Consider the following 27360-nt stretch of genomic DNA (forward strand, 5'->3'; position numbering starts at 1 on the left):
AGGCAGCTTGGGAACATTGTCTCTCAACTGTGTTATAGAGTGTAGTACTACATTTCAGTGAAGTGTAAGGCTTTCCAAAGCTGCCGAACGTGTTTCTTTCTCTATTTCAATGGTATTCTGACTTGTATAACACACATTTACCACTCTAGAGTCCTTTAAGTAAAGAATATAGGATTGATACAGTGTTTCATGTGATCTTAACTCAATTTAGGATTTCCCATATCTTAGCTACCTTTTCTATACTAACAACTGACTTGAAGAATCTCTTTCAGCTGTTCTAAATGAGTTCTCATCTTTTTACAGTCATTTTCTCTGAATTATCCATGTTTTCATGTAGTTTCCTATATTCTGCCTTCTGGTCCAAGTATAACCTTTGCCCACTTCATCAAACAACTTCCTACACACTGTTATGAACTGAGGCAGCTTGGGAACATTGTCTCTCAACTGTGTTATAGAGTGTAGTTCAACATTTCAGTGAAGTGTAAGGCTTTCCAAAGCTGCCGTACGTGTTCCTTTCTCTATTTCAATGGTATTCTGACTTGTATAACACACATTTACCACTCTAGAGTCCTTTAGGGAAAGAATATAGGATTCATACAGTGTTTCATGTGATCTTAACTCGAATTAAGGATTTCCCTTATCTTAGCTACCTTTTCTACACTAAGAACTGACTTGGAGAATCTCTTTCAGCTGTTCTAAACGAGTTCTCATCTGTTTACAGTCATTTTCTCTGAATTATCCATGTTTCCATGTAGTTCCCTATATTCTGCCTTCTGGTCCAAGTATAAGCTTTGCCCACTTTATCAAACAACTTCCTACACACTGTTATGAACTGAGGCAGCTTGGGAACATTGTCTCTCAACTGTGTTATAGAGAGTAGTACTACATTTCAGTGAAGTGTAAGGCTTTCCAAAGCTGCCGAACGTGTTCCTTTCTCTATTTCAATGGTATTCTGACTTGTATAACACACATTTCCCACTCTAGAGTCCTTTAGGGAAAGAATATAGGATTCATACAGTGTTTCATGTGATCTTAACTCGAATTAAGGATTTCCCTTATCTTAGCTACCTTTTCTACACTAAGAACTGACTTGGAGAATCTCTTTCAGCTGTTCTAAACGAGTTCTCATCTGTTTACAGTCATTTTCTCTGAATTATCCATGTTTTCATGTAGTTTCCTATATTCTGCCTTCTGGTCCAAGTGTAAGCTTTGCCCACTTTATCAAACAACTTCCTACACACTGTTATGAACTGAGGCAGCTTGGGAACATTGTCTCTCAACTGTGTTATAGAGTGTAGTACTACATTTCAGTGAAGTGTAAGGCTTTCCAAAGCTGCCGAACGTGTTTCTTTCTCTATTTCAATGGTATTCTGACTTGTATAACACACATTTACCACTCTAGAGTCCTTTAAGTAAAGAATATAGGATTGATACAGTGTTTCATGTGATCTTAACTCAATTTAGGATTTCCCATATCTTAGCTACCTTTTCTATACTAACAACTGACTTGAAGAATCTCTTTCAGCTGTTCTAAATGAGTTCTCATCTTTTTACAGTCATTTTCTCTGAATTATCCATGTTTTCATGTAGTTTCCTATATTCTGCCTTCTTGTCCAAGTATAACCTTTGCCCACTTCATCAAACAACTTCCTACACACTGTTATGAACTGAGGCAGCTTGGGAACATTGTCTCTCAACTGTGTTATAGAGTGTAGTTCAACATTTCAGTGAAGTGTAAGGCTTTCCAAAGCTGCCGTACGTGTTCCTTTCTCTATTTCAATGGTATTCTGACTTGTATAACACACATTTACCACTCTAGAGTCCTTTAGGGAAAGAATATAGGATTCATACAGTGTTTCATGTGATCTTAACTCGAATTAAGGATTTCCCTTATCTTAGCTACCTTTTCTACACTAAGAACTGACTTGGAGAATCTCTTTCAGCTGTTCTAAACGAGTTCTCATCTGTTTACAGTCATTTTCTCTGAATTATCCATGTTTCCATGTAGTTTCCTATATTCTGCCTTCTGGTCCAAGTATAAGCTTTGCCCACTTTATCAAACAACTTCCTACACACTGTTATGAACTGAGGCAGCTTGGGAACATTGTCTCTCAACTGTGCTATAGAGTGTAGTACTACATTTCAGTGAAGTGTAAGGCTTTCCAAAGCTGCCGAACGTGTTCCTTTCTCAATTTCAATGGTATTCTGACTTGTATAACACACATTTATCACTCTAGAGTCCTTTAGGGAAAGAATATAGGATTCATACAGTGTTTCATGTGATCTTAACTCGAATTAAGGATTTCCCTTATCTTAGCTACCTTTTCTACACTAAGAACAGACTTGGAGAATCTCTTTCAGCTGTTCTAAACGAGTTCTCATCTGTTTACAGTCATTTTCTCTGAATTATCCATGTTTTCATGTAGTTTTCTATATTCTTCCTTCTGTTCCAAGTGTAAGCTTTGCCCACTTTATCAAACAACTTCCTACACACTGTTATGAACTGAGGCAGCTTGGGAACATTGTCTCTCAACTGTGTTATAGAGTGTAGTACTACATTTCAGTGAAGTGTAAGGCTTTCCAAAGCTGCCGAACGTGTTCCTTTCTCAATTTCAATGGTATTCTGACTTGTATAACACACATTTACCACTCTAGAGTCCTTTAGGGAAATAATATAGGATTCATACAGTGTTTCATGTGATCTTAACTCGAATTAAGGATTTCCCTTATCTTAGCTACCTTTTCTACACTAAGAACAGACTTGGAGAATCTCTTTCAGCTGTTCTAAACGAGTTCTCATCTGTTTACAGTCATTTTCTCTGAATTATCCATGTTTTCATGTAGTTTCCTATATTCTGCCTTCTGGTCCAAGTGTAAGCTTTGCCCACTTTATCAAACAACTTCCTACACACTGTTATGAACTGAGGCAGCTTGGGAACATTGTCTCTCAACTGTGTTATAGAGAGTAGTACTACATTTCAGTGAAGTGTAAGGCTTTCCAAAGCTGCCGAACGTGTTCCTTTCTCTATTTCAATGGTATTCTGACTTGTATAACACACATTTCCCACTCTAGAGTCCTTTAGGGAAAGAATATAGGATTCATACAGTGTTTCATGTGATCTTAACTCGAATTAAGGATTTCCCTTATCTTAGCTACCTTTTCTACACTAAGAACTGACTTGGAGAATCTCTTTCAGCTGTTCTAAACGAGTTCTCATCTGTTTACAGTCATTTTCTCTGAATTATCCATGTTTTCATGTAGTTTCCTATATTCTGCCTTCTGGTCCAAGTGTAAGCTTTGCCCACTTTATCAAACAACTTCCTACACACTGTTATGAACTGAGGCAGCTTGGGAACATTGTCTCTCAACTGTGTTATAGAGAGTAGTACTACATTTCAGTGAAGTGTAAGGCTTTCCAAAGCTGCCGAACGTGTTCCTTTCTCTATTTCAATGGTATTCTGACTTGTATAACACACATTTCCCACTCTAGAGTCCTTTAGGGAAAGAATATAGGATTCATACAGTGTTTCATGTGATCTTAACTCGAATTAAGGATTTCCCTTATCTTAGCTACCTTTTCTACACTAAGAACTGACTTGGAGAATCTCTTTCAGCTGTTCTAAACGAGTTCTCATCTGTTTACAGTCATTTTCTCTGAATTATCCATGTTTTCATGTAGTTTCCTATATTCTGCCTTCTGGTCCAAGTGTAAGCTTTGCCCACTTTATCAAACAACTTCCTACACACTGTTATGAACTGAGGCAGCTTGGGAACATTGTCTCTCAACTGTGTTATAGAGTGTAGTACTACATTTCAGTGAAGTGTAAGGCTTTCCAAAGCTGCCGAACGTGTTCCTTCCTCTATTTCAATGGTATTCTGACTTGTATAACACACATTTACCACTCTAGAGTCCTTTAGGGAAAGAATATAGGATTCATACAGTGTTTCATGTGATCTTAACTCGAATTAAGGATTTCCCTTATCTTAGCTACCTTTTCTACACTAAGAACTGACTTGGAGAATCTCTTTCAGCTGTTCTAAACGAGTTCTCATCTGTTTACAGTCATTTTCTCTGAATTATCCATGTTTCCATGTAGTTTCCTATATTCTGCCTTCTGGTCCAAGTATAAGCTTTGCCCACTTTATCAAACAACTTCCTACACACTGTTATGAACTGAGGCAGCTTGGGAACATTGTCTCTCAACTGTGCTATAGAGTGTAGTACTACATTTCAGTGAAGTGTAAGGCTTTCCAAAGCTGCCGAACGTGTTCCTTTCTCAATTTCAATGGTATTCTGACTTGTATAACACACATTTATCACTCTAGAGTCCTTTAGGGAAAGAATATAGGATTCATACAGTGTTTCATGTGATCTTAACTCGAATTAAGGATTTCCCTTATCTTAGCTACCTTTTCTACACTAAGAACAGACTTGGAGAATCTCTTTCAGCTGTTCTAAACGAGTTCTCATCTGTTTACAGTCATTTTCTCTGAATTATCCATGTTTTCATGTAGTTTTCTATATTCTTCCTTCTGTTCCAAGTGTAAGCTTTGCCCACTTTATCAAACAACTTCCTACACACTGTTATGAACTGAGGCAGCTTGGGAACATTGTCTCTCAACTGTGTTATAGAGTGTAGTACTACATTTCAGTGAAGTGTAAGGCTTTCCAAAGCTGCCGAACGTGTTCCTTTCTCAATTTCAATGGTATTCTGACTTGTATAACACACATTTACCACTCTAGAGTCCTTTAGGGAAATAATATAGGATTCATACAGTGTTTCATGTGATCTTAACTCGAATTAAGGATTTCCCTTATCTTAGCTACCTTTTCTACACTAAGAACAGACTTGGAGAATCTCTTTCAGCTGTTCTAAACGAGTTCTCATCTGTTTACAGTCATTTTCTCTGAATTATCCATGTTTTCATGTAGTTTCCTATATTCTGCCTTCTGGTCCAAGTGTAAGCTTTGCCCACTTTATCAAACAACTTCCTACACACTGTTATGAACTGAGGCAGCTTGGGAACATTGTCTCTCAACTGTGTTATAGAGAGTAGTACTACATTTCAGTGAAGTGTAAGGCTTTCCAAAGCTGCCGAACGTGTTCCTTTCTCTATTTCAATGGTATTCTGACTTGTATAACACACATTTCCCACTCTAGAGTCCTTTAGGGAAAGAATATAGGATTCATACAGTGTTTCATGTGATCTTAACTCGAATTAAGGATTTCCCTTATCTTAGCTACCTTTTCTACACTAAGAACTGACTTGGAGAATCTCTTTCAGCTGTTCTAAACGAGTTCTCATCTGTTTACAGTCATTTTCTCTGAATTATCCATGTTTTCATGTAGTTTCCTATATTCTGCCTTCTGGTCCAAGTGTAAGCTTTGCCCACTTTATCAAACAACTTCCTACACACTGTTATGAACTGAGGCAGCTTGGGAACATTGTCTCTCAACTGTGTTATAGAGAGTAGTACTACATTTCAGTGAAGTGTAAGGCTTTCCAAAGCTGCCGAACGTGTTCCTTTCTCTATTTCAATGGTATTCTGACTTGTATAACACACATTTCCCACTCTAGAGTCCTTTAGGGAAAGAATATAGGATTCATACAGTGTTTCATGTGATCTTAACTCGAATTAAGGATTTCCCTTATCTTAGCTACCTTTTCTACACTAAGAACTCACTTGGAGAATCTCTTTCAGCTGTTCTAAACGAGTTCTCATCTGTTTACAGTCATTTTCTCTGAATTATCCATGTTTTCATGTAGTTTCCTATATTCTGCCTTCTGGTCCAAGTGTAAGCTTTGCCCACTTTATCAAACAACTTCCTACACACTGTTATGAACTGAGGCAGCTTGGGAACATTGTCTCTCAACTGTGTTATAGAGTGTAGTACTACATTTCAGTGAAGTGTAAGGCTTTCCAAAGCTGCCGAACGTGTTTCTTTCTCTATTTCAATGGTATTCTGACTTGTATAACACACATTTACCACTCTAGAGTCCTTTAAGTAAAGAATATAGGATTGATACAGTGTTTCATGTGATCTTAACTCAATTTAGGATTTCCCATATCTTAGCTACCTTTTCTATACTAACAACTGACTTGAAGAATCTCTTTCAGCTGTTCTAAATGAGTTCTCATCTTTTTACAGTCATTTTCTCTGAATTATTCATGTTTTCATGTAGTTTCCTATATTCTGCCTTCTTGTCCAAGTATAACCTTTGCCCACTTCATCAAACAACTTCCTACACACTGTTATGAATTGAGGCAGCTTGGGAACATTGTCTCTCAACTGTGTTATAGAGTGTAGTTCAACATTTCAGTGAAGTGTAAGGCTTTCCAAAGCTGCCGAACGTGTTCCTTTCTCTATTTCAATGGTATTCTGACTTGTATAACACACATTTACCACTCTAGAGTCCTTTAGGGAAAGAATATAGGATTCATACAGTGTTTCATGTGATCTTAACTCGAATTAAGGATTTCCCTTATCTTAGCTACCTTTTCTACACTAAGAACTGACTTGGAGAATCTCTTTCAGCTGTTCTAAACGAGTTCTCATCTGTTTACAGTCATTTTCTCTGAATTATTCATGTTTCCATGTAGTTTCCTATATTCTGCCTTCTGGTCCAAGTATAAGCTTTGCCCACTTTATCAAACAACTTCCTACACACTGTTATGAACTGAGGCAGCTTGGGAACATTGTCTCTCAACTGTGTTATAGAGTGTAGTACTACATTTCAGTGAAGTGTAAGGCTTTCCAAAGCTGCCGAACGTGTTCCTTTCTCAATTTCAATGGTATTCTGACTTGTATAACACACATTTACCACTCTAGAGTCCTTTAGGGAAAGAATATAGGATTCATACAGTGTTTCATGTGATCTTAAATCGAATTAAGGATTTCCCTTATCTTAGCTACCTTTTCTACACTAAGAACAGACTTGGAGAATCTCTTTCAGCTGTTCTAAACGAGTTCTCATCTGTTTACAGTCATTTTCTCTGAATTATCCATGTTTTCATGTAGTTTTCTATATTCTTCCTTCTGGTCCAAGTGTAAGCTTTGCCCACTTTATCAAACAACTTCCTACACACTGTTATGAACTGAGGCAGCTTGGGAACATTGTCTCTCAACTGTGTTATAGAGTGTAGTACTACATTTCAGTGAAGTGTAAGGCTTTCCAAAGCTGCCCAACGTGTTTCTTTCTCTATTTCAATGGTATTCTGACTTGTATACCACACATTTACCACTCTAGAGTCCTTTAAGTAAAGAATATAGGATTGATACAGTGTTTCATGTGATCTTAACTCAATTTAGGATTTCCCATATCTTAGCTACCTTTTCTATACTAACAACTGACTTGAAGAATCTCTTTCAGCTGTTCTAAATGAGTTCTCATCTTTTTACAGTCATTTTCTCTGAATTATCCATGTTTTCATGTAGTTTCCTATATTCTGCCTTCTTGTCCTAGTATAACCTTTGCCCACTTCATCAAACAACTTCCTACACACTGTTATGAACTGAGGCAGCTTGGGAACATTGTCTCTCAACTGTGTTATAGAGTGTAGTTCAACATTTCAGTGAAGTGTAAGGCTTTCCAAAGCTGCCGAACGTGTTCCTTCCTCTATTTCAATGGTATTCTGACTTGTATAACACACATTTACCACTCTAGAGTCCTTTAGGGAAATAATATAGGATTCATACAGTGTTTCATGTGATCTTAACTCGAATTAAGGATTTCCCTTATCTTAGCTACCTTTTCTACACTAAGAACTGACTTGGAGAATCTCTTTCAGCTGTTCTAAACGAGTTCTCATCTGTTTACAGTCATTTTCTCTGAATTATTCATGTTTCCATGTAGTTTCCTATATTCTGCCTTCTGGTCCAAGTATAAGCTTTGCCCACTTTATCAAACAACTTCCTACACACTGTTATGAACTGAGGCAGCTTGGGAACATTGTCTCTCAACTGTGTTATAGAGTGTAGTACTACATTTCAGTGAAGTGTAAGGCTTTCCAAAGCTGCCGAACGTGTTCCTTTCTCAATTTCAATGGTATTCTGACTTGTATAACACACATTTACCACTCTAGAGTCCTTTAGGGAAAGAATATAGGATTCATACAGTGTTTCATGTGATCTTAAATCGAATTAAGGATTTCCCTTATCTTAGCTACCTTTTCTACACTAAGAACAGACTTGGAGAATCTCTTTCAGCTGTTCTAAACGAGTTCTCATCTGTTTACAGTCATTTTCTCTGAATTATCCATGTTTTCATGTAGTTTTCTATATTCTTCCTTCTGGTCCAAGTGTAAGCTTTGCCCACTTTATCAAACAACTTCCTACACACTGTTATGAACTGAGGCAGCTTGGGAACATTGTCTCTCAACTGTGTTATAGAGTGTAGTACTACATTTCAGTGAAGTGTAAGGCTTTCCAAAGCTGCCCAACGTGTTTCTTTCTCTATTTCAATGGTATTCTGACTTGTATACCACACATTTACCACTCTAGAGTCCTTTAAGTAAAGAATATAGGATTGATACAGTGTTTCATGTGATCTTAACTCAATTTAGGATTTCCCATATCTTAGCTACCTTTTCTATACTAACAACTGACTTGAAGAATCTCTTTCAGCTGTTCTAAATGAGTTCTCATCTTTTTACAGTCATTTTCTCTGAATTATCCATGTTTTCATGTAGTTTCCTATATTCTGCCTTCTTGTCCTAGTATAACCTTTGCCCACTTCATCAAACAACTTCCTACACACTGTTATGAACTGAGGCAGCTTGGGAACATTGTCTCTCAACTGTGTTATAGAGTGTAGTTCAACATTTCAGTGAAGTGTAAGGCTTTCCAAAGCTGCCGAACGTGTTCCTTCCTCTATTTCAATGGTATTCTGACTTGTATAACACACATTTACCACTCTAGAGTCCTTTAGGGAAATAATATAGGATTCATACAGTGTTTCATGTGATCTTAACTCGAATTAAGGATTTCCCTTATCTTAGCTACCTTTTCTACACTAAGAACAGACTTGGAGAATCTCTTTCAGCTGTTCTAAACGAGTTCTCATCTGTTTACAGTCATTTTCTCTGAATTATCCATGTTTTCATGTAGTTTCCTATATTCTGCCTTCTGGTCCAAGTGTAAGCTTTGCCCACTTTATCAAACAACTTCCTACACACTGTTATGAACTGAGGCAGCTTGGGAACATTGTCTCTCAACTGTGTTATAGAGAGTAGTACTACATTTCAGTGAAGTGTAAGGCTTTCCAAAGCTGCCGAACGTGTTCCTTTCTCTATTTCAATGGTATTCTGACTTGTATAACACACATTTCCCACTCTAGAGTCCTTTAGGGAAAGAATATAGGATTCATACAGTGTTTCATGTGATCTTAACTCGAATTAAGGATTTCCCTTATCTTAGCTACCTTTTCTACACTAAGAACTGACTTGGAGAATCTCTTTCAGCTGTTCTAAACGAGTTCTCATCTGTTTACAGTCATTTTCTCTGAATTATCCATGTTTTCATGTAGTTTCCTATATTCTGCCTTCTGGTCCAAGTGTAAGCTTTGCCCACTTTATCAAACAACTTCCTACACACTGTTATGAACTGAGGCAGCTTGGGAACATTGTCTCTCAACTGTGTTATAGAGTGTAGTACTACATTTCAGTGAAGTGTAAGGCTTTCCAAAGCTGCCGAACGTGTTTCTTTCTCTATTTCAATGGTATTCTGACTTGTATAACACACATTTACCACTCTAGAGTCCTTTAAGTAAAGAATATAGGATTGATACAGTGTTTCATGTGATCTTAACTCAATTTAGGATTTCCCATATCTTAGCTACCTTTTCTATACTAACAACTGACTTGAAGAATCTCTTTCAGCTGTTCTAAATGAGTTCTCATCTTTTTACAGTCATTTTCTCTGAATTATTCATGTTTTCATGTAGTTTCCTATATTCTGCCTTCTTGTCCAAGTATAACCTTTGCCCACTTCATCAAACAACTTCCTACACACTGTTATGAACTGAGGCAGCTTGGGAACATTGTCTCTCAACTGTGTTATAGAGTGTAGTTCAACATTTCAGTGAAGTGTAAGGCTTTCCAAAGCTGCCGAACGTGTTCCTTTCTCTATTTCAATGGTATTCTGACTTGTATAACACACATTTACCACTCTAGAGTCCTTTAGGGAAAGAATATAGGATTCATACAGTGTTTCATGTGATCTTAACTCGAATTAAGGATTTCCCTTATCTTAGCTACCTTTTCTACACTAAGAACTGACTTGGAGAATCTCTTTCAGCTGTTCTAAACGAGTTCTCATCTGTTTACAGTCATTTTCTCTGAATTATCCATGTTTCCATGTAGTTTCCTATATTCTGCCTTCTGGTCCAAGTATAAGCTTTGCCCACTTTATCAAACAACTTCCTACACACTGTTATGAACTGAGGCAGCTTGGGAACATTGTCTCTCAACTGTGTTATAGAGTGTAGTACTACATTTCAGTGAAGTGTAAGGCTTTCCAAAGCTGCAGAACGTGTTCCTTTCTCAATTTCAATGGTATTCTGACTTGTATAACACACATTTACCACTCTAGAGTCCTTTAGGGAAAGAATATAGGATTCATACAGTGTTTCATGTGATCTTAAATCGAATTAAGGATTTCCCTTATCTTAGCTACCTTTTCTACACTAAGAACAGACTTGGAGAATCTCTTTCAGCTGTTCTAAACGAGTTCTCATCTGTTTACAGTCATTTTCTCTGAATTATCCATGTTTCCATGTAGTTTCCTATATTCTGCCTTCTGGTCCAAGTATAAGCTTTGCCCACTTTATCAAACAACTTCCTACACACTGTTATGAACTGAGGCAGCTTGGGAACATTGTCTCTCAACTGTGTTATAGAGTGTAGTACTACATTTCAGTGAAGTGTAAGGCTTTCCAAAGCTGCTGAACGTGTTCCTTTCTCAATTTCAATGGTATTCTGACTTGTATAACACACATTTACCACTCTAGAGTCCTTTAGGGAAAGAATATAGGATTCATACAGTGTTTCATGTGATCTTAAATCGAATTAAGGATTTCCCTTATCTTAGCTACCTTTTCTACACTAAGAACAGACTTGGAGAATCTCTTTCAGCTGTTCTAAACGAGTTCTCATCTGTTTACAGTCATTTTCTCTGAATTATCCATGTTTTCATGTAGTTTCCTATATTCTGCCTTCTGGTCCAAGTGTAAGCTTTGCCCACTTTATCAAACAACTTCCTACACACTGTTATGAACTGAGGCAGCTTGGGAACATTGTCTCTCAACTGTGTTATAGAGTGTAGTACTACATTTCAGTGAAGTGTAAGGCTTTCCAAAGCTGCCGAACGTGTTTCTTTCTCTATTTCAATGGTATTCTGACTTGTATAACACACATTTACCACTCTAGAGTCCTTTAAGTAAAGAATATAGGATTGATACAGTGTTTCATGTGATCTTAACTCAATTTAGGATTTCCCATATCTTAGCTACCTTTTCTATACTAACAACTGACTTGAAGAATCTCTTTCAGCTGTTCTAAATGAGTTCTCATCTTTTTACAGTCATTTTCTCTGAATTATCCATGTTTTCATGTAGTTTCCTATATTCTGCCTTCTTGTCCAAGTATAACCTTTGCCCACTTCATCAAACAACTTCCTACACACTGTTATGAACTGAGGCAGCTTGGGAACATTGTCTCTCAACTGTGTTATAGAGTGTAGTTCAACATTTCAGTGAAGTGTAAGGCTTTCCAAAGCTGCCGAACGTGTTCCTTTCTCTATTTCAATGGTATTCTGACTTGTATAACACACATTTACCACTCTAGAGTCCTTTAGGGAAAGAATATAGGATTCATACAGTGTTTCATGTGATCTTAACTCGAATTAAGGATTTCCCTTATCTTAGCTACCTTTTCTACACTAAGAACTGACTTGGAGAATCTCTTTCAGCTGTTCTAAACGAGTTCTCATCTGTTTACAGTCATTTTCTCTGAATTATCCATGTTTTCATGTAGTTTCCTATATTCTGCCTTCTGGTCCAAGTGTAAGCTTTGCCCACTTTATCAAACAACTTCCTACACACTGTTATGAACTGAGGCAGCTTGGGAACATTGTCTCTCAACTGTGTTATAGAGTGTAGTACTACATTTCAGTGAAGTGTAAGGCTTTCCAAAGCTGCCGAACGTGTTTCTTTCTCTATTTCAATGGTATTCTGACTTGTATAACACACATTTACCACTCTAGAGTCCTTTAAGTAAAGAATATAGGATTGATACAGTGTTTCATGTGATCTTAACTCAATTTAGGATTTCCCATATCTTAGCTACCTTTTCTATACTAACAACTGACTTGAAGAATCTCTTTCAGCTGTTCTAAATGAGTTCTCATCTTTTTACAGTCATTTTCTCTGAATTATCCATGTTTTCATGTAGTTTCCTATATTCTGCCTTCTTGTCCAAGTATAACCTTTGCCCACTTCATCAAACAACTTCCTACACACTGTTATGAACTGAGGCAGCTTGGGAACATTGTCTCTCAACTGTGTTATAGAGTGTAGTTCAACATTTCAGTGAAGTGTAAGGCTTTCCAAAGCTGCCGAACGTGTTCCTTTCTCTATTTCAATGGTATTCTGACTTGTATAACACACATTTACCACTCTAGAGTCCTTTAGGGAAAGAATATAGGATTCATACAGTGTTTCATGTGATCTTAACTCGAATTAAGGATTTCCCTTATCTTAGCTACCTTTTCTACACTAAGAACTGACTTGGAGAATCTCTTTCAGCTGTTCTAAACGAGTTCTCATCTGTTTACAGTCATTTTCTCTGAATTATCCATGTTTCCATGTAGTTTCCTATATTCTGCCTTCTGGTCCAAGTATAAGCTTTGCCCACTTTATCAAACAACTTCCTACACACTGTTATGAACTGAGGCAGCTTGGGAACATTGTCTCTCAACTGTGTTATAGAGTGTAGTACTACATTTCAGTGAAGTGTAAGGCTTTCCAAAGCTGCCGAACGTGTTCCTTTCTCAATTTCAATGGTATTCTGACTTGTATAACACACATTTACCACTCTAGAGTCCTTTAGGGAAAGAATATAGGATTCATACAGTGTTTCATGTGATCTTAAATCGAATTAAGGATTTCCCTTATCTTAGCTACCTTTTCTACACTAAGAACAGACTTGGAGAATCTCTTTCAGCAGTTCTAAACGAGTTCTCATCTGTTTACAGTCATTTTCTCTGAATTATCCATGTTTTCATGTAGTTTTCTATATTCTTCCTTCTGGTCCAAGTGTAAGCTTTGCCCACTTTATCAAACAACTTCCTACACACTGTTATGAACTGAGGCAGCTTGGGAACATTGTCTCTCAACTGTGTTATAGAGTGTAGTACTACATTTCAGTGAAGTGTAAGGCTTTCCAAAGCTGCCCAACGTGTTTCTTTCTCTATTTCAATGGTATTCTGACTTGTATAACACACATTTACCACTCTAGAGTCCTTTAAGTAAAGAATATAGGATTGATACAGTGTTTCATGTGATCTTAACTCAATTTAGGATTTCCCATATCTTAGCTACCTTTTCTATACTAACAACTGACTTGAAGAATCTCTTTCAGCTGTTCTAAATGAGTTCTCATCTTTTTACAGTCATTTTCTCTGAATTATCCATGTTTTCATGTAGTTTCCTATATTCTGCCTTCTTGTCCTAGTATAACCTTTGCCCACTTCATCAAACAACTTCCTACACACTGTTATGAACTGAGGCAGCTTGGGAACATTGTCTCTCAACTGTGTTATAGAGTGTAGTTCAACATTTCAGTGAAGTGTAAGGCTTTCCAAAGCTGCCGAACGTGTTCCTTCCTCTATTTCAATGGTATTCTGACTTGTATAACACACATTTACCACTCTAGAGTCCTTTAGGGAAAGAATATAGGATTCATACAGTGTTTCATGTGATCTTAACTCGAATTAAGGATTTCCCTTATCTTAGCTACCTTTTCTACACTAAGAACAGACTTGGAGAATCTCTTTCAGCTGTTCTAAACGAGTTCTCATCTGTTTACAGTCATTTTCTCTGAATTATCCATGTTTCCATGTAGTTTCCTATATTCTGCCTTCTGGTCCAAGTATAAGCTTTGCCCACTTTATCAAACAACTTCCTACACACTGTTATGAACTGAGGCAGCTTGGGAACATTGTCTCTCAACTGTGTTATAGAGTGTAGTACTACATTTCAGTGAAGTGTAAGGCTTTCCAAAGCTGCTGAACGTGTTCCTTTCTCAATTTCAATGGTATTCTGACTTGTATAACACACATTTACCACTCTAGAGTCCTTTAGGGAAAGAATATAGGATTCATACAGTGTTTCATGTGATCTTAAATCGAATTAAGGATTTCCCTTATCTTAGCTACCTTTTCTACACTAAGAACAGACTTGGAGAATCTCTTTCAGCTGTTCTAAACGAGTTCTCATCTGTTTACAGTCATTTTCTCTGAATTATCCATGTTTTCATGTAGTTTTCTATATTCTTCCTTCTGGTCCAAGTGTAAGCTTTGCCCACTTTATCAAACAACTTCCTACACACTGTTATGAACTGAGGCAGCTTGGGAACATTGTCTCTCAACTGTGTTATAGAGTGTAGTACTACATTTCAGTGAAGTGTAAGGCTTTCCAAAGCTGCCGAACGTGATTCTTTCTCTATTTCAATGGTATTCTGACTTGTATAACACACATTTACCACTCTAGAGTCCTTTAAGTAAAGAATATAGGATTGATACAGTGTTTCATGTGATCTTAACTCAATTTAGGATTTCCCATATCTTAGCTACCTTTTCTATACTAACAACTGACTTGAAGAATCTCTTTCAGCTGTTCTAAATGAGTTCTCATCTTTTTACAGTCATTTTCTCTGAATTATCCATATTTCCATGTAGTTTCCTATATTCTGCCTTCTGGTCCAAGTATAAGCTTTGCCCACTTTAACAAACAACTTCCTACACACTGTTATGAACTGAGGCAGCTTGGGAACATTGTCTCTCAACTGTGTTAAGGGGTGTAGTACTACATTTCAGTGAAGTGTAAGGCTTTCCAAAGCTGCCGAACGTGTTTCTTTCTCTATTTCAATGGTATTCTGACTTGTATAACACACATTTCCCACTCTAGAGTCCTTTAGGGAAAGAATATAGGATTCATATAGTGTTTCATGTGTTCTTAACTCGAATTAAGGATTTCCCTTATCTTAGCTACCTTTTCTACACTAAGAACTGACTTGGAGAATCTCTTTCAGCAGTTCTAAACGAGTTCTCATCTGTTTACAGTCATTTTCTCTGAATTATCCATGTTTCCATGTAGTTTCCTATATTCTGCCTTCTGGTCCAAGTATAAGCTTTGCCAACTTTATCAAACAACTTCCTACACACTGTTATGAACTGAGGCAGCTTGGGAACATTGTCTCTCAACTGTGTTATAGAGTGTAGTACTACATTTCAGTGAAGTGTAAGGCTTTCCAAAGCTGCCGAACGTGTTCCTTTCTCTATTTCAATGGTATTCTGACTTTTATAACACACATTTTCCACTCTAGAGTCCTTTAGGGAAAGAATATAGGATTCATACAGTGTTTCATGTGATCTTAACTCGAATTAAGGATTTCCCTTATCTTAGCTACCTTTTCTACACTAAGAACAGACTTGGAGAATCTCTTTCAGCTGTTCTAAACGAGTTCTCATCTGTTTACAGTCATTTTCTCTGAATTATCCATGTTTTCATGTAGTTTCCTATATTCTGCCTTCTGGTCCAAGTGTAAGCTTTGCCCACTTTATCAAACAACTTCCTACACACTGTTATGAACTGAGGCAGCTTGGGAACATTGTCTCTCAACTGTGTTAAGGGGTGTAGTACTACATTTCAGTGAAGTGTAAGGCTTTCCAAAGCTGCCGAACGTGTTCCTTTCTCTATTTCAATGGTATTCTGACTTGTATAACACACATTTCCCACTCTAGAGTCCTTTAGGGAAAGAATATAGGATTCATATAGTGTTTCATGTGATCTTAACTCGAATTAAGGATTTCCCTTATCTTAGCTACCTTTTCTACACTAAGAACTGACTTGGAGAATCTCTTTCAGCAGTTCTAAACGAGTTCTCATCTGTTTACAGTCATTTTCTCTGAATTATCCATGTTTCCATGTAGTTTCCTATATTCTGCCTTCTGGTCCAAGCATAAGCTTTGCCCACTTTATCAAACAACTTCCTACACACTGTTATGAACTGAGGCAGCTTGGGAACATTGTCTCTCAACTGCGTTATAGAGTGTAGTACTACATTTCAGTGAAGTGTAAGGCTTTTCAAAGCTGCCGAACGTGTTTCTTTCTCTATTTCAATGATATTCTGACTTGTATAACACACATTTACCACTCTAGAGTCCTTTAAGTAAAGAATATAGGATTGATACAGTGTTTCATCTGATCTTAACTCAATTTAGGATTTCCCATATCTTAGCTACCTTTTCTATACTAACAACTGACTTGAAGAATCTCTTTCAGCTGTTCTAAATGAGTTCTCATCTTTTTACAGTCATTTTCTCTGAATTATCCATATTTCCATGTAGTTTCCTATATTCTTCCTTCTGGTCCAAGTATAAGCTTTGCCCACTTTATCAAACAACTTCCTACACACTGTTATGAACTGAGGCAGCTTGGGAACATTGTCTCTCAACTGTGTTATAGAGTGTAGTACTACATTTCAGTGAAGTGTAAGGCTTTCCAAAGCTGCCGAACGTGTTCCTTTCTCTATTTCAATGGTATTCTGACTTGTATAACGCACATTTCCCACTCTAGAGTCCTTTAGGGAAAGAATATAGGATTCATACAGTGTTTCATGTGATCTTAACTCGAATTAAGGATTTCCCTTATCTTAGCTACCTTTTCTACACTAAGAACTGACTTGGAGAATCTCTTTCAGCTGTTCTAAACGAGTTCTCATCTGTTTACAGTCATTTTCTCTGAATTATCCATGCTTTCATGTAGTTTCCTATATTCTGCCTTCTGGTCCAAGTGTAAGCTTTGCCCACTTTATCAAACAACTTCCTACACACTGTTATGAACTGAGGCAGCTTGGGAACATTGTCTCTCAACTGTGTTATAGAGTGTAGTACTACATTTCAGTGAACTGTAAGGCTTTCCAAAGCTGCCGAACGTGTTTCTTTCTCTATTTCAATGGTATTCTGACTTGTATAACACACATTTACCACTCTAGAGTCCTTTAAGTAAAGAATATAGGATTGATACAGTGTTTCATGTGATCTTAACTCAATTTAGGATTTCCCATATCTTAGCTACCTTTTCTATACTAACAACTGACTTGAAGAATCTCTTTCAGCTGTTCTAAATGAGTTCTCATCTTTTTACAGTCATTTTCTCTGAATTATCCATGTTTTCATGTAGTTTCCTATATTCTGCCTTCTTGTCCAAGTATAACCTTTGCCCACTTCATCAAACAACTTCCTACACACTGTTATGAACTGAGGCAGCTTGGGAACATTGTCTCTCAACTGTGTTATAGAGTGTAGTTCAGCATTTCAGTGAAGTGTAAGGCTTTCCAAAGCTGCCGAACGTGTTCCTTTCTCTATTTCAATGGTATTCTGACTTGTATAACACACATTTACCACTCTAGAGTCCTTTAGGGAAAGAATATAGGATTCATACAGTGTTTCATGTGATCTTAACTCGAATTAAGGATTTCCCTTATCTTAGCTACCTTTTCTACACTAAGAACTGACTTGGAGAATCTCTTTCAGCTGTTCTAAACGAGTTCTCATCTGTTTACAGTCATTTTCTCTGAATTATCCATGTTTTCATGTAGTTTTCTATATTCTGCCTTCTGGTCCAAGTGTAAGCTTTGCCCACTTTATCAAACAACTTCCTACACACTGTTATGAACTGAGGCAGCTTGGGAACATTATCTCTCAACTGTGTTATAGAGAGTAGTACTACATTTCAGTGAAGTGTAAGGCTTTCCAAAGCTGCCGAACGTGTTCCTTTCTCTATTTCAATGGTATTCTGACTTGTATAACACACATTTCCCACTCTAGAGTCCTTTAGGGAAAGAATATAGGATTCATACAGTGTTTCATGTGATCTTAACTCGAATTAAGGATTTCCCTTATCTTAGCTACCTTTTCTACACTAAGAACTGACTTGGAGAATCTCTTTCAGCTGTTCTAAACGAGTTCTCATCTGTTTACAGTCATTTTCTCTGAATTATCCATGTTTTCATGTAGTTTTCTATATTCTTCCTTCTGGTCCAAGTGTAAGCTTTGCCCACTTTATCAAACAACTTCCTACACACTGTTATGAACTGAGGCAGCTTGGGAACATTGTCTCTCAACTGTGTTATAGAGTGTAGTACTACATTTCAGTGAAGTGTAAGGCTTTCCAAAGCTGCCGAACGTGATTCTTTCTCTATTTCAATGGTATTCTGACTTGTATAACACACATTTACCACTCTAGAGTCCTTTAAGTAAAGAATATAGGATTGATACAGTGTTTCATGTGATCTTAACTCAATTTAGGATTTCCCATATCTTAGCTACCTTTTCTATACTAACAACTGACTTGAAGAATCTCTTTCAGCTGTTCTAAATGAGTTCTCATCTTTTTACAGTCATTTTCTCTGAATTATCCATATTTCCATGTAGTTTCCTATATTCTGCCTTCTGGTCCAAGTATAAGCTTTGCCCACTTTAACAAACAACTTCCTACACACTGTTATGAACTGAGGCAGCTTGGGAACATTGTCTCTCAACTGTGTTAAGGGGTGTAGTACTACATTTCAGTGAAGTGTAAGGCGTTCCAAAGCTGCCGAACGTGTTCCTTTCTCTATTTCAATGGTATTCTGACTTGTATAACACACATTTCCCACTCTAGAGTCCTTTAGGGAAAGAATATAGGATTCATATAGTGTTTCATGTGATCTTAACTCGAATTAAGGATTTCCCTTATCTTAGCTACCTTTTCTACACTAAGAACTGACTTGGAGAATCTCTTTCAGCTGTTCTAAACGAGTTCTCATCTGTTTACAGTCATTTTCTCTGAATTATCCATGTTTCCATGTAGTTTCCTATATTCTGCCTTCTGGTCCAAGTATAAGCTTTGCCCACTTTATCAAACAACTTCCTACACACTGTTATGAACTGAGGCAGCTTGGGAACATTGTCTCTCAACTGTGTTATAGAGTGTAGTACTACATTTCAGTGAAGTGTAAGGCTTTCCAAAGCTGCCGAACGTGTTCCTTTCTCTATTTCAATGGTATTCTGACTTGTATAACACACATTTTCCACTCTAGAGTCCTTTAGGGAAAGAATATAGGATTCATACAGTGTTTCATGTGATCTTAACTCGAATTAAGGATTTCCCTTATCTTAGCTACCTTTTCTACACTAAGAACAGACTTGGAGAATCTCTTTCAGCTGTTCTAAACGAGTTCTCATCAGTTTACAGTCATTTTCTCTGAATTATCCATGTTTTCATGTAGTTTCCTATATTCTGCCTTCTGGTCCAAGTGTAAGCTTTGCCCACTTTATCAAACAACTTCCTACACACTGTTATGAACTGAGGCAGCTTGGGAACATTGTCTCTCAACTGTGTTATAGAGTGTAGTACTACATTTCAGTGAAGTGTAAGGCTTTCGAAAGCTGCCCAACGTGTTTCTTTCTCTATTTCAATGGTATTCTGACTTGTATAACACACATTTACCACTCTAGAGTCCTTTAAGTAAAGAATATAGGATTGATACAGTGTTTCATGTGATCTTAACTCGAATTAAGGATTTCCCTTATCTTAGCTACCTTTTCTACACTAAGAACTGACTTTGAGAATCTCTTTCATCTGTTCTAAACGAGTTCTCATCTGTTTACAGTCATTTTCTCTGAATTATCCATGTTTTCATGTAGTTTCCTATATTCTGCCTTCTGGTCCAAGTATAAGCTTTGCCCACTTTATCAAACAACTTCCTACACACTGTTATGAACTGAGGCAGCTTGGGAACATTGTCTCTCAACTGCGTTATAGAGTGTAGTACTACATTTCAGTGAAGTGTAAGGCTTTTCAAAGCTGCCGAACGTGTTTCTTTCTCTATTTCAATGATATTCTGACTTGTATAACACACATTTACCACTCTAGAGTCCTTTAAGTAAAGAATATAGGATTGATACAGTGTTTCATCTGATCTTAACTCAATTTAGGATTTCCCATATCTTAGCTACCTTTTCTATACTAACAACTGACTTGAAGAATCTCTTTCAGCTGTTCTAAATAAGTTCTCATCTTTTTACAGTCATTTTCTCTGAATTATCCATATTTCCATGTAGTTTCCTATATTCTTCCTTCTGGTCCAAGTATAAGCTTTGCCCACTTTATCAAACAACTTCCTACACACTGTTATGAACTGAGGCAGCTTGGGAACATTGTCTCTCAACTGTGTTATAGAGTGTAGTACTACATTTCAGTGAAGTGTAAGGCTTTCCAAAGCTGCCGAACGTGTTCCTTTCTCTATTTCAATGGTATTCTGACTTGTATAACACACATTTCCCACTCTAGAGTCCTTTAGGGAAAGAATATAGGATTCATACAGTGTTTCATGTGATCTTAACTCGAATTAAGGATTTCCCTTATCTTAGCTACCTTTTCTACATTAAGAACTGACTTGGAGAATCTCTTTCAGCTGTTCTAAACGAGTTCTCATCTGTTTACAGTCATTTTCTCTGAATTATCCATGCTTTCATGTAGTTTCCTATATTCTGCCTTCTGGTCCAAGTGTAAGCTTTGCCCACTATATCAAACAACTTCCTACACACTGTTATGAACTGAGGCAGCTTGGGAACATTGTCTCTCAACTGTGTTATAGAGTGTAGTACTACATTTCAGTGAACTGTAAGGCTTTCCAAAGCTGCCGAACGTGTTTCTTTCTCTATTTCAATGGTATTCTGACTTGTATAACACACATTTACCACTCTAGAGTCCTTTAAGTAAAGAATATAGGATTGATACAGTGTTTCATGTGATCTTAACTCGAATTAAGGATTTCCCTTATCTTAGCTACCTTTTCTATACTAACAACAGACTTGAAGAATCTCTTTCAGCTGTTCTAAATGAGTTCTCATCTTTTTACAGTCATTTTCTCTGAATTATCCATGTTTTCATGTAGTTTCCTATATTCTGCCTTCTTGTCCAAGTATAACCTTTGCCCACTTCATCAAACAACTTCCTACACACTGTTATGAACTGAGGCAGCTTGGGAACATTGTCTCTCAACTGTGTTATAGAGTGTAGTTCAGCATTTCAGTGAAGTGTAAGGCTTTCCAAAGCTGCCCAACGTGTTTCTTTCTCTATTTCAATGGTATTCTGACTTGTATAACACACATTTACCACTCTAGAGTCCTTTAAGTAAAGAATATAGGATTGATACAGTGTTTCATGTGATCTTAACTCGAATTAAGGATTTCCCTTATCTTAGCTACCTTTTCTACACTAAGAACTGACTTTGAGAATCTCTTTCATCTGTTCTAAACGAGTTCTCATCTGTTTACAGTCATTTTCTCTGAATTATCCATGTTTTCATGTAGTTTCCTATATTCTGCCTTCTGGTCCAAGTATAAGCTTTGCCCACTTTATCAAACAACTTCCTACACACTGTTATGAACTGAGGCAGCTTGGGAACATTGTCTCTCAACTGTGTTATAGAGTGTAGTACTACATTTCAGTGAAGTGTAAGGCTTTCCAAAGCTGCCGAACGTGTTCCTTTCTCAATTTCAATGGTATTCTGACTTGTATAACACACATTTACCACTCTAGAGTCCTTTAGGGAAAGAATATAGGATTCATACAGTGTTTCATGTGATCTTAAATCGAATTAAGGATTTCCCTTATCTTAGCTACCTTTTCTACACTAAGAACAGACTTGGAGAATCTCTTTCAGCTGTTCTAAACGAGTTCTCATCTGTTTACAGTCATTTTCTCTGAATTATCCATGTTTTCATGTAGTTTTCTATATTCTTCCTTCTGGTCCAAGTGTAAGCTTTGCCCACTTTATCAAACAACTTCCTACACACTGTTATGAACTGAGGCAGCTTGGGAACATTGTCTCTCAACTGTGTTATAGAGTGTAGTACTACATTTCAGTGAAGTGTAAGGCTTTCCAAAGCTGCCCAACGTGTTTCTTTCTCTATTTCAATGGTATTCTGACTTGTATAACACACATTTACCACTCTAGAGTCCTTTAAGTAAAGAATATAGGATTGATACAGTGTTTCATGTGATCTTAACTCAATTTAGGATTTCCCATATCTTAGCTACCTTTTCTATACTAACAACTGACTTGAAGAATCTCTTTCAGCTGTTCTAAATGAGTTCTCATCTTTTTACAGTCATTTTCTCTGAATTATCCATGTTTTCATGTAGTTTCCTATATTCTGCCTTCTTTTCCAAGTATAACCTTTGCCCACTTCATCAAACAACTTCCTACACACTGTTATGAACTGAGGCAGCTTGGGAACATTGTCTCTCAACTGTGTTATAGAGTGTAGTTCAACATTTCAGTGAAGTGTAAGGCTTTCCAAAGCTGCCGAACGTGTTCCTTCCTCTATTTCAATGGTATTCTGACTTGTATAACACACATTTACCACTCTAGAGTCCTTTAGGGAAAGAATATAGGATTCATACAGTGTTTCATGTGATCTTAACTCGAATTAAGGATTTCCCTTATCTTAGCTACCTTTTCTACACTAAGAACTGACTTGGAGAATCTCTTTCAGCTGTTCTAAACGAGTTCTCATCTGTTTACAGTCATTTTCTCTGAATTATCCATGTTTCCATGTAGTTTCCTATATTCTGCCTTCTGGTCCAAGTATAAGCTTTGCCCACTTTATCAAACAACTTCCTACACACTGTTATGAACTGAGGCAGCTTGGGAACATTGTCTCTCAACTGTGTTATAGAGTGTAGTACTACATTTCAGTGAAGTGTAAGGCTTTCCAAAGCTGCCGAACGTGTTCCTTTCTCTATTTCAATGGTATTCTGACTTGTATAACACACATTTTCCACTCTAGAGTCCTTTAGGGAAAGAATATAGGATTCATTCAGTGTTTCATGTGATCTTAACTCGAATTAAGGATTTCCCTTATCTTAGCTACCTTTTCTACACTAAGAACAGACTTGGAGAATCTCTTTCAGCTGTTCTAAACGAGTTCTCATCAGTTTACAGTCATTTTCTCTGAATTATCCATGTTTTCATGTAGTTTCCTATATTCTGCCTTCTGGTCCAAGTGTAAGCTTTGCCCACTTTATCAAACAACTTCCTACACACTGTTATGAACTGAGGCAGCTTGGGAACATTGTCTCTCAACTGTGTTATAGAGTGTAGTACTAAATTTCAGTGAAGTGTAAGGCTTTCCAAAGCTGCCCAACGTGTTTCTTTCTCTATTTCAATGGTATTCTGACTTGTATAACACACATTTACCACTCTAGAGTCCTTTAAGTAAAGAATATAGGATTGATACAGTGTTTCATGTGATCTTAACTCAATTTAGGATTTCCCATATCTTAGCTACCTTTTCTATACTAACAACTGACTTGAAGAATCTCTTTCAGCTGTTCTAAATGAGTTCTCATCTTTTTACAGTCATTTTCTCTGAATTATCCATATTTCCATGTAGTTTCCTATATTCTTCCTTCTGATCCAAGTATAAGCTTTGCCCACTTTATCAAACAACTTCCTACACACTGTTATGAACTGAGGCAGCTTGGGAACATTGTCTCTCAACTGTGTTATAGAGTGTAGTACTACATTTCAGTGAAGTGTAAGGCTTTCCAAAGCTGCCGAACGTGTTCCTTTCTCTATTTCAATGGTATTCTGACTTGTATAACACACATTTCCCACTCTAGAGTCCTTTAGGGAAAGAATATAGGATTCATACAGTGTTTCATGTGATCTTAACTCGAATTAAGGATTTCCCTTATCTTAGCTACCTTTTCTACATTAAGAACTGACTTGGAGAATCTCTTTCAGCTGTTCTAAACGAGTTCTCATCTGTTTACAGTCATTTTCTCTGAATTATCAATGCTTTCATGTAGTTTCCTATATTCTGCCTTCTGGTCCAAGTGTAAGCTTTGCCCACTTTATCAAACAACTTCCTACACACTGTTATGAACTGAGGCAGCTTGGGAACATTGTCTCTCAACTGTGTTATAGAGTGTAGTACTACATTTCAGTGAACTGTAAGGCTTTCCAAAGCTGCCGAACGTGTTTCTTTCTCTATTTCAATGGTATTCTGACTTGTATAACACACATTTACCACTCTAGAGTCCTTTAAGTAAAGAATATAGGATTGATACAGTGTTTCATGTGATCTTAACTCGAATTAAGGATTTCCCTTATCTTAGCTACCTTTTCTATACTAACAACTGACTTGAAGAATCTCTTTCAGCTGTTCTAAATGAGTTCTCATCTTTTTACAGTCATTTTCTCTGAATTATCCATGTTTTCATGTAGTTTCCTATATTCTGCCTTCTTGTCCAAGTATAACCTTTGCCCACTTCATCAAACAACTTCCTACACACTGTTATGAACTGAGGCAGCTTGGGAACATTGTCTCTCAACTGTGTTATAGAGTGTAGTTCAGCATTTCAGTGAAGTGTAAGGCTTTCCAAAGCTGCCCAACGTGTTTCTTTCTCTATTTCAATGGTATTCTGACTTGTATAACACACATTTACCACTCTAGAGTCCTTTAAGTAAAGAATATAGGATTGATACAGTGTTTCATGTGATCTTAACTCGAATTAAGGATTTCCCTTATCTTAGCTACCTTTTCTACACTAAGAACTGACTTTGAGAATCTCTTTCATCTGTTCTAAACGAGTTCTCATCTGTTTACAGTCATTTTCTCTGAATTATCCATGTTTTCATGTAGTTTCCTATATTCTGCCTTCTGGTCCAAGTATAAGCTTTGCCCACTTTATCAAACAACTTCCTACACACTGTTATGAACTGAGGCAGCTTGGGAACATTGTCTCTCAACTGTGTTATAGAGTGTAGTACTACATTTCAGTGAAGTGTAAGGCTTTCCAAAGCTGCCCAACGTGTTTCTTTCTCTATTTCAATGGTATTCTGACTTGTATAACACACATTTACCACTCTAGAGTCCTTTAAGTAAAGAATATAGGATTGATACAGTGTTTCATGTGATCTTAACTCAATTTAGGATTTCCCATATCTTAGCTACCTTTTCTATACTAACAACTGACTTGAAGAATCTCTTTCAGCTGTTCTAAATGAGTTCTCATCTTTTTACAGTCATTTTCTCTGAATTATCCATATTTCCATGTAGTTTCCTATATTCTGCCTTCTGGTCCAAGTATAAGCTTTGCCCACTTTAACAAACAACTTCCTACACACTGTTATGAACTGAGGCAGCTTGGGAACATTGTCTCTCAACTGTGTTAAGGGGTGTAGTACTACATTTCAGTGAAGTGTAAGGCGTTCCAAAGCTGCCGAACGTGTTCCTTTCTCTATTTCAATGGTATTCTGACTTGTATAACACACATTTCCCACTCTAGAGTCCTTTAGGGAAAGAATATAGGATTCATATAGTGTTTCATGTGATCTTAACTCGAATTAAGGATTTCCCTTACCTTAGCTACCTTTTCTACACTAAGAACTGACTTGGAGAATCTCTTTCAGCTGTTCTAAACGAGTTCTCATCTGTTTACAGTCATTTTCTCTGAATTATCCATGTTTCCATGTAGTTTCCTATATTCTGCCTTCTGGTCCAAGTATAAGCTTTGCCCACTTTATCAAACAACTTCCTACACACTGTTATGAACTGAGGCAGCTTGGGAACATTGTCTCTCAACTGTGTTATAGAGTGTAGTACTACATTTCAGTGAAGTGTAAGGCTTTCCAAAGCTGCCGAACGTGTTCCTTTCTCTATTTCAATGGTATTCTGACTTGTATAACACACATTTTCCACTCTAGAGTCCTTTAGGGAAAGAATATAGGATTCATACAGTGTTTCATGTGATCTTAACTCGAATTAAGGATTTCCCTTATCTTAGGTACCTTTTCTACACTAAGAACAGACTTGGAGAATCTCTTTCAGCTGTTCTAAACGAGTTCTCATCAGTTTACAGTCATTTTCTCTGAATTATCCATGTTTTCATGTAGTTTCCTATATTCTGCCTTCTGGTCCAAGTGTAAGCTTTGCCCACTTTATCAAACAACTTCCTACACACTGTTATGAACTGAGGCAGCTTGGGAACATTGTCTCTCAACTGTGTTATAGAGTGTAGTACTACATTTCAGTGAAGTGTAAGGCTTTCGAAAGCTGCCCAACGTGTTTCTTTCTCTATTTCAATGGTATTCTGACTTGTATAACACACATTTACCACTCTAGAGTCCTTTAAGTAAAGAATATAGGATTGATACAGTGTTTCATGTGATCTTAACTCGAATTAAGGATTTCCCTTATCTTAGCTACCTTTTCTACACTAAGAACTGACTTTGAGAATCTCTTTCATCTGTTCTAAACGAGTTCTCATCTGTTTACAGTCATTTTCTCTGAATTATCCATGTTTTCATGTAGTTTCCTATATTCTGCCTTCTGGTCCAAGTATAAGCTTTGCCCACTTTATCAAACAACTTCCTACACACTGTTATGAACTGAGGCAGCTTGGGAACATTGTCTCTCAACTGCGTTATAGAGTGTAGTACTACATTTCAGTGAAGTGTAAGGCTTTTCAAAGCTGCCGAACGTGTTTCTTTCTCTATTTCAATGATATTCTGACTTGTATAACACACATTTACCACTCTAGAGTCCTTTAAGTAAAGAATATAGGATTGATACAGTGTTTCATCTGATCTTAACTCAATTTAGGATTTCCCATATCTTAGCTACCTTTTCTATACTAACAACTGACTTGAAGAATCTCTTTCAGCTGTTCTAAATGAGTTCTCATCTTTTTACAGTCATTTTCTCTGAATTATCCATATTTCCATGTAGTTTCCTATATTCTTCATTCTGGTCCAAGTATAAGCTTTGCCCACTTTATCAAACAACTTCCTACACACTGTTATGAACTGAGGCAGCTTGGGAACATTGTCTCTCAACTGTGTTATAGAGTGTAGTACTACATTTCAGTGAAGTGTAAGGCTTTCCAAAGCTGCCGAACGTGTTCCTTTCTCTATTTCAATGGTATTCTGACTTGTATAACACACATTTCCCACTCTAGAGTCCTTTAGGGAAAGAATATAGGATTCATACAGTGTTTCATGTGATCTTAACTCGAAT

Source organism: Pipistrellus hanaki (genome assembly GCF_964339955.1).
Source record: "Pipistrellus hanaki genome assembly, contig: scaffold_23, whole genome shotgun sequence".
Classification (NCBI taxonomy): domain Eukaryota; kingdom Metazoa; phylum Chordata; class Mammalia; order Chiroptera; family Vespertilionidae; genus Pipistrellus; species Pipistrellus hanaki.